Source organism: Zootoca vivipara, chromosome 1 (genome assembly GCF_965207765.1).
Source record: "Zootoca vivipara chromosome 1, rZooViv2.hap1.1, whole genome shotgun sequence".
Classification (NCBI taxonomy): domain Eukaryota; kingdom Metazoa; phylum Chordata; class Lepidosauria; order Squamata; family Lacertidae; genus Zootoca; species Zootoca vivipara.
The window spans coordinates 121,336,629-121,347,452 of record NC_142582.1 but is presented as its reverse complement, the minus strand read 5'-3'; positions in this window follow the sequence as shown (position 1 = coordinate 121,347,452).

The following is a 10,824-nucleotide window of genomic DNA, read 5'->3' as shown; positions in this document are numbered from 1 at the left end:
GGTCTGCGCAAAGTGCAAAATCACGCTTCGTGCATGCGCAAAATGGGCGCTTCGACATCCAAAGGTTTCGACTTACAAAGAGGGCCACGGAACGGATCGCCTTCGTAAGTCGAGGTACCACTGTAGATCTCTCTCTCTCTCTCTCTCTCTCTCTCTCTCTCTCTCTCTCTCTCACACACACACACACACACACACACACACACACACACAGTATATGGGATAATTTAATTGCTGATCAGAAGACACCAATGAGGAATTATGGAAGTGGGATAATTTAATTGGGAAAACTGAAATACGATACACCAATCTTCAAAATTAATATGGGATAATTTAATTGCTGATCAGAAGACACCAATGAGGAATTATGGAACATGGTGGCTACTAAGAATAAATTGAGGTGTTCTGACAGGAGCAATTATTCTTACTGTGTATTATTGCGATGCTAGCAAAATCTTTATCACCGTGTGTGTGTGTGGTGGAAGGTCTTATAAATGACGTACATAGATGCCAGGGAGTGCAATTTGTTGCTGTATGCATTAAGCCAGGGGTCGGCAGACTTCAGACTTATGAGAGCTGTGCTTTAGATTAGAAATCTGATGTGCACTAGCCAAAGCCAGATGTAACCATATAGTTATTGGGGGTGTGCGCACGTGCACACACACACACACACACACTCTTAAGGAAAAGGCTCTGGGTATGGTAATCGTGGTTTTTTAAGTGGAATAAATAATGTGCATTGACTGCCTGCTAGGGATGGGGAGAGAGATTCGATTCAGTTGGCATTTAAAGGTGAATTTACTTAATCCAGGCATGTCCAAAGTCCATTTCTTCAATCCTAAAAAAGCTGAAGTACTTTGGTCGGCCCTCACGCATGTTCATTTCATCAAATCTGGCCCTCTTTGAAAAAAGTTTGGACACCCCTGACTTAATCCACCCTTTTCAGGAACAGTACGAAAACTGAAATACGATACACCAATCTTCAAAATTTGCACTTCTCGAAATGCAGTTCACCGGGTACATTAATGTGCACCAAAATGAATACATTAGTGAAAATAACATACCTGCGCATTACATATTATAAGAACATACACAATGCATTCAATTAGGGGAAATTGTTTCACCAAAATGTGTATATCTGGCAAAATAGAAAAATGTGCGCATTAGGAGAATTTTGCACTTAAAAACTGAATAATTTTCATGAGGACCTTTATGCAGGGGGCGGGGGTGGGAATCACAAACTGGTGTGGAAATGTGAAGACCTGAACTTAAGACTGGGAAATTAAAAATGCAGAGAACCGAAAATTGATACATTCTCCTGTTCCTACTCCCTGCAAAAAAAAACCTTATACAGTCGTATCTTGGAAGTCGAACAAAATCCGAAGTCCGTCCGACTTCCAAAATGTTTGGAAACCAAAGTGTGACTTCTGATTGGCTGCAGGAAGCTCCTGTAGCCAATCGGAAGCTGTGGAAGCCCCATCGGACATTCGGCTTCCAAAAATAGTTCGCAAACTGGAACAGCCAAAACGTTCGAGAACTAAGATGTTTGAAAACCACAAGAAAGTAAAGGATGGGTGTTGACTACATGAAACAAATGATGACCTGGAATGGATAAGGCACGCTGCACTCTGGAGTGAAAATACTATTTTTGCCCAGCTTATCTAGCTTTCAAAACATACTCAGAAATTTTTATTGCCTCTTGGTTCCCAGCTATGGGACATTTGGCACAACAGAGAGCTTTCCTTGTTAGGTAGCTGCAGCTATGCTTTGATCTTGGCTCATAATCCCTCCTTTGCTAATTCTCAACATGTTCCTTCTTGTCTTTCTACCCCACTGAGGGAAAAATAATAATGCTTGAGTTCACATATGAAATTAATCAGGACTAAATTAAAACTAATGGGGGCACTAATAATGCAGGAGGCCCCTTGGGCGCAGTGACTTTCCCCCACTTGCTATGAACACACAGTGATTCACACCATTTGAAAGCACAGAGGCAAACCCAACTACATTGCTCTGCGATCTCTGCAGCTTCACACATGCCTCTTTACATTAACGGAGAGCATTTGACAGTGGTTTTCCCCTTTACTGCCAGCAGGGGGAGATGCTGCTTTATCTGACTCTGCTTTAAGGGTTTCCACTGGTGAAAAGAATTGCATATGGCGGACTCCCCTTCACTGGAGGCTTTTAAACAGAGATTGGATGGCATTCTGTCGGGAATTATTTAGCTGTGTTCTCTGAATTGCAAGGAGTTACACTAGATGGTCCTTGGGGTTTCTTCCAGCTCTACAATTCTGTGAACTAATCAGGGGTCTCTCCCCCCCCCCAACTATCAGGGGTAGCCAACCCAGTGCTCTCCAAGTATGGCTGGACTCCAACTCCCATCCTCTCCAGGCAGCATGACCAATGGTCAGGCACAATGGGAGTTGAAGCTGAATGACATTTGAAGGGCACAACATTAGCTACCATGGTTGGCAATATCTGGTTTTCTTTTTCCTTTTTAAAGAGCTTTATTTAAACATTTAAGTATTACAAAACAAGAAAAAAACACCAACAATTCAAAACAAACAATAGATATTCAATATATTCAAGCAGACTTAAAGAAAAAAGAAAAAAAACATTTACTCCCCTCCCCCCTCACGCTTCCCTCTATCCGTGTCCGATCTTCTTTTACCTACTGTACTATTTATAATTGTTCATTATAATTGCTTCATTGATTATGAAAAAGCCTTTGACTGTGTCGACCACAGCAAACTATGGCAAGTTCTTAAAAGAATGGGAGTGCCTGAACACCTCATCTGTCTTCTGAGAAATCTCTATGTGGGACAAGAAGCTACAGTTAGAACTGGATATGGAACAACTGATTGGTTCAAAATTGGGAAAGGAGTATGACAAGGTTGTATATTGTCTCCCTGCTTATTTAACTTATATGCAGAATTCATCATGTGAAAGGCCGGACTAGATGAATCCCAAGCCGGAATTAAGATTGCCGGAAGAAATATCAACAACCTCAGGTATGCAGATGACACAACCTTGATGGCAGAAAGTGAGGAGGAATTAAAGAACCTTTTAATGAGGGTGAAAGAGGAGAGCGCAAAATATGGGCTGAAGCTCAACATCAAAAAAACCAAGATCATGGCCACTGGTCCCATCACCTCCTGGCAAATGGAAGGGGAAGAAATGGAGGCAGTGAGAGATTTTACTTTCTTGGGCTCCTTGATCACTGCAGATGGTGACAGCAGTCACGAAATTAAAAGACGCCTGCTTCTTGGGAGAAAAGCAATGACAAACCTAGACAGCATCTTAAAAAGCAGAGACATCACCTTGCCGACAAAGGTCCGTATAGTTAAAGCTATGGTTTTCCCAGTAGTGATGTATGGAAGTGAGAGCTGGACCATAAAGAAGGCTGATCGCCGAAGAATTGATGCTTTTGAATTATGGTGCTGGAGGAGACTCTTGAGAGTCCCATGGACTGCAAGAAGATCAAACCTATCCATTCTTAAGGAAATCAGCCCTGAATGCTCCCTGGAAGGACAGATCGTGAAGCTGAGGCTCCAATACTTTGGCTCCAATACTCTTCATGAGAAGAGAAGACTCCCTGGAAAAGACCCTGATGTTGGGAAAGATTGAGGGCACAAGGAGAAGGGGACGACAGAGGGTGAGATGGTTGGATAGTGTTCTCGAAGCTATGAACATGAGGTTGACCAAACTGCGGGAGGCAGTGGAAGACAGGAGTGCCTGGCGTGCTATGGTCCATGGGGTCACGAAGATGCTGTCTAGGTTTGTCATTGCTTTTCTCCCAAGAAGCAGGCGTCTTTTAATTTCGTGACTGCTGTCACCATCTGCAGTGATCAAGGAGCCCAAGAAAGTAAAATCTCTCACTGCCTTAAACAATACCCCAGCCCAAAAATCTGCTCAGAACACTCAGCTTTTGTAGCCGGGCCCTGACCTCACAGGCCAGGTGGGAAAAGACCCATAAGGCAGGGAGCAGGTCTGCCAGGACTAATAGCCAAAGTAGCCTACTCTTGAAGTTGTTACAACAACAACAACAACACCCATCTGACTGGGTTTCCCCAGCCACTCTGGGTGGCTTCCAGCAAAACATAATAATAATAATAATAATAATAATAATAATAATAATAATAATAATAATAATAAAATATTATTTATACCCCGCCCATCTGTCTGGGTTTCCCCAGCCACTCTGGGCAGCTTCCAACAGAAAAATACAATACAATAATCTATTAAACATTAAAAGCCTCCCTAAACAGGGCTGCCTTCAGATGTCTTCTAAAAATCTGGTAGTTGTTTTTCTCTTTGACATCTGTTGGGAGGGCATTCCACAGGATGGGCGCCACTACCGAGAAGGCCCTCTGCCTGGTTCCCTGCAACTTGGCTTCTCGCAATGAGGGAACCGCCAGAAGGCCCTCGCCGCTGGACCTCAGTGTCCGGGCTAGACAATGGGGGTGGAGACGCTCCTTCAGGTATACTGGACCGAGGCCATTAAAAAAAAAAAAAGTCAAACACTAAAAGCTTCCCAATACAGGGTTGTCTCCAACTCCCTTGTGCTTATGGTTCCTTTTGCAGTGTGCTGCTGGCCCAGACTTTATTTTTGCTTCCATGTATGGCTTTCTGTTCTGCTTTCTGATTTATGCAAAATATAGACACAGCTTTTGGAGCAATGAGTGCCCCGCTGTGCCTTTGCACTTCCTCCTCAGCCCAGCAGCAGGAGAGGCATTGACCTGACACATGGGCACTGCCAGGGCGACTCTCATTTGACCGGCTCGTTGCTGCCAGGCATACGTAAACAGCAGCTCGACTTAAAAATAAAATTTAAAAAGTCAGCTGCAAGGACCAGCAAAGGGCACAGCTTGTTTCCATGGGAACTAGGCAAATAAGTGCCATGTCAAGCAAGGCTTTGTTTGTGCAAGAACAATGCTTGCCCCTCTTAGCGTTACCTAGCCCCAAAGCAGCACCATATCTCGAGGCTCTTGTGAAAGGTATGGGCAAAGCTGCTTTAAGGACATAGGAACCCGCCTAATACCGAGCCAGGCCATTGGTCCATCTAGCCCAGTACAGTCATACCCTGGTTTAAGTAAGCCTCGGTTTGAGTACTTTCAGTTTAAGTACTCCGCGGAACCATCTGGAAACTGATTATTCCACTTTCCATTACTTTCAATGGGAAAGTTCGCTTCAGGTTAAGTACGCTTCAGGTTAAGTACAGACTTCCAGAACCAATTGTGTTTGTAAACCGAGGTACCACTGTATTGTCCACACTGATTGGCAGGTCTGGTAGGTCACAGGGGTGGCCAACTCCCAAGAGACTGTGATCTACTTACAGAATTAAAAACTGGCAGTGATCTACCCCCGTTTTTGGTTGGTTCAGGGCAAAGTTGAGGGAGGAAAGGGACCCAGCGATCGACCACAATCTACCAAAACCTCCCAGGGGTCTACCAGTAGATCACGATCAACCTGTTGGACATCCCTGTGGTAGGACTCTCTCAGCTCTGCCTTGAGTAACTGGAGGTTTAGGCTGGGACCATCCGCATGCAAGGCCGATCGTCTCTTACTCCCCTACAGTCCTTCTCCAGCTTTGTGGCTAGGGAGATGGTCACTTTTTAACATTTTACATTATAATATACTTGCTACGCTTTCAGATATGTTTTCAGGCACAATCCAAAATGCTGGCCTCTGCCCACACCAGTGGTTCTCAAAGGGCGTGACTGAGGATGTCAAGAGGATGGCAAGTGTGTCAGGAAGATTCAAGGACAGTCAAAGAAACATTTAAACATTTCAGTGCAGTATAGTATACTATACTATAGGATCAAGATCAGAAATAGAGAAAGGCTTCTTTGTGTCGATGCGGAGATGAGTTAGTCTGTCTCAAACCAGACCCAAAATAAATGAGATTGCCTGGCCACAGCAAGCTCACACCTCTCATTGAGTTTGTATAAGGCATGTAAGAATCTCATTCATAATTACATATCAGGGATGCGGGTGGCGCTGTGGTCTAAACCACTGAGCCCCTTGGGCTTGCCCATTGGAAGGTCAGTGGTTTGAATCCCCGCGATGGAGTGAGCTCCCATTGCTCGGTCCCAGCTCCTGCCAACCTAGCAGTTCGAAAGCATGCCAGTGCAAGTAGATAAATAGGTACCTCTGTGGCGGGAAGGTAAACTGCGTTTCCATGCGCTCTAGCACTCGTCACGGTCCTCCGTGCGCCGGTAGCGGTTTAGTCATGCTAGCCACATGACCTGGAAAGCTGTCTGTGGCCAAACGCCAGCTCCCTCGGCCTGAAAGCGAGATGAGCGCCGCAATCCCATAGTCGCCTTTGACTGGACTTAACTGTCCAGGGGTCCTTTACCTTTTTTAACCTTATAATTACCTTTTGGGAATGATCCATGCTCCTATGTAGCTGCATTGTTAAATAACTTCTGGATGTCCCTTGATCATATTTGAAAGCAGTTGTGTTCATGTGTTATAAATCAAATGCTGCCAGGAGTCATTTCTTTTTGTTTTCCAATATGTTTCTTAGCAAAATAAATAAATAAATAAATAAATAAATAAATAAATAAATAAGTGCAGCACATGAGCAAATTTTTATTCTGAAAGTGCGGCCCAGAGGAAAAAAATGTCCGAGAACCCCTGACCTATACAGACCTGCAGGGACACTTCCTGGAATAGCACAGAGTTTTAGAGTTGGAAGATGCAATGGCAAAAAGAAGATACTGTCCAAGCTCTGCGAAAATACTTCTGGGTGAAAGAAAGCCGACCTCCTCTCATGGCAGTCTGTTCCCTTGGTGACCAAATCTTAATCAGACATGTCCAAAGTCCATTTCGGGGGCCTAATCCGGCCTGCCGGTCGGTTTAATCCGGCGCCTGCGGCAGTTTATTTTCTGGGGTAAAATCCTAAGAAATCTCAACAACGTCACCCAAACTTGGGTCGGCCCCCACGGCCCATCACTTCATCAAATCTGGCCCTCTTTGGAAAAAGTTTAGACGCCACATCGGCCTGAGTGTAACCAGGCATCTTTGGCCAGGAAGCGATAAATTTTAGAGGCATGAAATTAAAAACACTCACGTGCGGATGAAGGCAGAGAAATACCCACATCGAACCAGCAACCCATGAATGCATTAATGCCATAGTACAGACACAGCCGTAGTCCAAAACCTCTGGAGGGCACGAGGCAAAGGCTGGCTAAAGCAATGGTTTGGGGGCTAGCTGGCTTCAGCCATTGTTGCCTCTCTGCCAGCACTGTTCTTCCCCAGCCATTTGAAGCCACCGACTTCACAGATCATTTAATATTTACTTGACTGCTAATTTGCATTTTGCTGTGTTTTAAACATATCAGAATGCTGTTCTGGGGCTTTGCTAGAAAAAACAAAAGGCTAAAAATATATTTTTTAAAACCAACCCTAAACCAACCAACACTTTCACCAGCAAACCAAATTAAATCCTGGCATTCCTTCCCTTGTTACTAAATTGCTGTGGTTCTTCCAGGAGCTGTGTATGGTAAGACAAAAAAAGCAGCATCTTTTTTTTGCGTTTTTGCATCTGAGCGCCACCTTGTGGCTGCTACAGTCATCACCACTTCGTAACCTTCACTTTGTGCTAATTTTTAGCCCTGCTATGAATTCCAGAGTGGTAGTCCTGTTAACTGGGGGGTGGGGTGGGGAGGATCCAGATTGGGGTTCTCTTGCAGGGCGACCTTCTCCATTAATGCTGTGTGGAGGGGCTACAGAGCAGCATCAAAACAATCAATCCCTGGAATACTGTGTCCGATTCTGGGCACTGCGGTTTAAGAAGGATGTTGACAAGCTGGAAAGTTTGCAGAGCGGGTGACCAAGATGATCAAGGGTCCAGAAACCAAGCCTGATGAGGAACGGTTGAGGGAACTGGATATGTTTAGCCTTGGAAAAGAGGAAACTGAAAGGAGATACGATAGCCATCTTCAAATATCTCAAGGGCTGTCACACGGAAGAGGCAATAAGCTTGTTTTCTCCTGCCTTGGAGGGTAGGACTTGAACCAGTGGCTTCGAGTTACAAGAAAGGAGATTCTGACCAAACACCAGGAAGAACTTTCCAACAGTAAGAGCTGTTTGACAGTGTAACGAGCTCCTTTGGAAGGTTTAAACATTAAAAGCTTCCCTAAACAGGGCTGCCTTCAGATGTCTCCTAAAAGTCTGGTTGTTGTTTTTCTCTTTGACATCTGGTGGGAGGGCATTCCACAGGGCGGGTGCCACTGCCGAGAAGGCCCTCTGCCTGGTTCCCTGTAACTTGGCTTCTCGCAGCAAGGGAACCGCCAGAAGGCCCTTGGCACTGGACCTCGGTGTCTGGGCAGAAAGATGGAGGTGGAGAGGCTCCTTCAGGTATACTGGACCGAGGTCGTTTAGGGCTTTAAAGGTCAGCACCAAGACTTTGAATTGTGCTCGGAAACGTACTGAGAGCCAATGTAGGTCTTTCAAGACCGGTGTTTTTCATGTTTGATATGTTTCTATGTTTTATATATTCTGTAAGCTGCCCAGAGTGGCTAGGGAAACACAGCCAGATAGGTGGGGTATAATAAATAAATAAAGAAATATATAATCAATCATTGGAAGTTTTAAAGCTGAATTTGGGTGGCCATGGATGAATTAGTTGAGGGGTTCCTTCCAACTCTGTGATTCTATGGAGTATAAAAATGATTTTAATAATAACCCCAACATAGAAAACTGCCTTAAACTGAGTCAGGCCATTGTTCCATCTAACTCAGTACTGTTATACACCGAGTGGCAGTAAAACTCCTATGTTTCAGACAGAGGACACTCCCTGCCCTGCCTGAAGATACCGAGGATAGAATCTGGGACCTTATTCATGCAAAACAGATGCTCTATCACCGAGCTGCAGCCCAAAGTTCGCAAAAGTACCAAAAGCCCTTAATAAAAGAACACAGGAACAGCCCACACTGCACCATTTTGTTGCAGAACCCACGTGTTAGCCCTATTTCTACGCATGGTCTTGGAGGAGACAGGATCCAGCCGGTGATAATATGGCCTCCACAGTCACTTAAGGACTCATTGTTAAAACCGTGTTTATGGAAGACAATCTTACTCGGCTACGAGTGATCACCAAAGAAGAAGACAGGAAATGTGCAAACGCCCTTTTAATTTCCCCCCCTACCTTGTTAAACGTGGGCAGATGAAGACAGTTTGTAAAATTAAAATGGCTATTTAACTGCAGTGAATTCTCTCCCCCTCCCACCCAAAATGGACAGAGGGAAGAGATGGCTTCACTCTTCCTAGCAGCTCGCTATGAATAAAAGACCCTGTGTGTTCCATCACTGGGGGGCGGGGGAGGCAGCACTGGGTCCCAATGGTTTCAAAGAAATGTGTGACCAAATCCGGCAAAATGCTAAAGGCCACACTTGCTATTGTGTGATTGCTTGGTGGCATTCAGCAGTGAACAAACTGCTCTGTGGTTGTGACATTAAGCCGCTGGACTCGGAACGGCCAGTGCTTTGGTTTCCAGAGCAACTGTCAACACAGCCACTTTGTACTGCAGAGAATCCATGTGCCTCCTAAGAGCAAGCAATGTTCCCCAGAGCTTCCTGCCCTCAGGAAAACCCTTCTGTGCTGATTTTTTCTGCCCAGAGCCCTGCATGCTGAAGGCACTTCACCAACCTGGCGCCCTCTGGGTGATCTAGATAACAACCTCCACCAGCCACCAACCAGCATGGAGGGTGTTAAGATTGCTGATGGTTGAGCTGCTTCCTCTGCATGCATGGGGCAGGAGTTGGGGTTGGAAAGCCCTTGCCCCCCAAATGAAAAACACACACCACACACATTTACAGAACCCCTGCAGGGGAAGTTCCTTGCCATTGTTGATCCATATGCAGGTAAATTTGAGGATACTCGGTGGTCACACAGCTTGGAAATTCAGAGTTTCAGATGAAATTTTTAGGTAGCAATCCCGTACACACTTCCCCGGGAGCAAGTCCTATTGAGCTCTAAGAGGTTTATCTCTTGAGTGTGAAACAGAAACTTTAGTAGAAAAGGTTGTTCAATTTGCCCTTGCCCGAGACTTCAGTTTGTCTAAGCTATGCTGTTGGAAACAACATTAGATAGATCTATATGCAAAGCACAGCAGAAGAATCAGCTTCTGCAAGTCACAGAATTGTAGAGTTGGAAGGGACCCTGAGGATTAATAATAATAATAATAATAATAATAATAATAATAATAATATACCCCACCCATCTGGCTGGGTTTCCCCAGTCACTCTGGGCAGCTTCCAACAAAAGATTAAAAATACATTAAAACATCAGTCATTAAAAACTTCCCAATAAAGGGCTGCCTTCAGGTGTCTTCCAAAAGTCTTGTAGTTCTTTATCTCCTTGGCATCTGATGGGAGGGCATTCCACAGGGCGGGCGCCACTACCAAGAAGGCCCTCTGCTTGGTTCCCTGTAACCTCACTTTTCACAGTGAGGGAACGGCGAGAAGGTCCTCAGCGCTGGATTTCTGTGTCCGGGTTGAACAATGGGGGTGGAGATGCTCCTTCAGGTATACTGGGCTGAGGCCGTTTAGGGCACCAACACTTTGAATAGTGCTCGGAAATGTACTGGGAGCCAATGTAGGTCTTTCAAGACTGGTGTTATGTGGTCTTGGCGGCCACTCCCAGTCACCAGTCTAGCTGCCGCATTCTAGATTAGTTGTAGTTTCCGGGTCACCTTCAAAGGTAGCCCCATATAGAGCGCATTGCAGTAGTCCAAGCGGGAGATAATCAGAGCATGTACCACTCTGGCAAGACAGTCCACGGGCAGGTAGGGTTTCAGCCTGCGTACCAGATAGAGCTGGT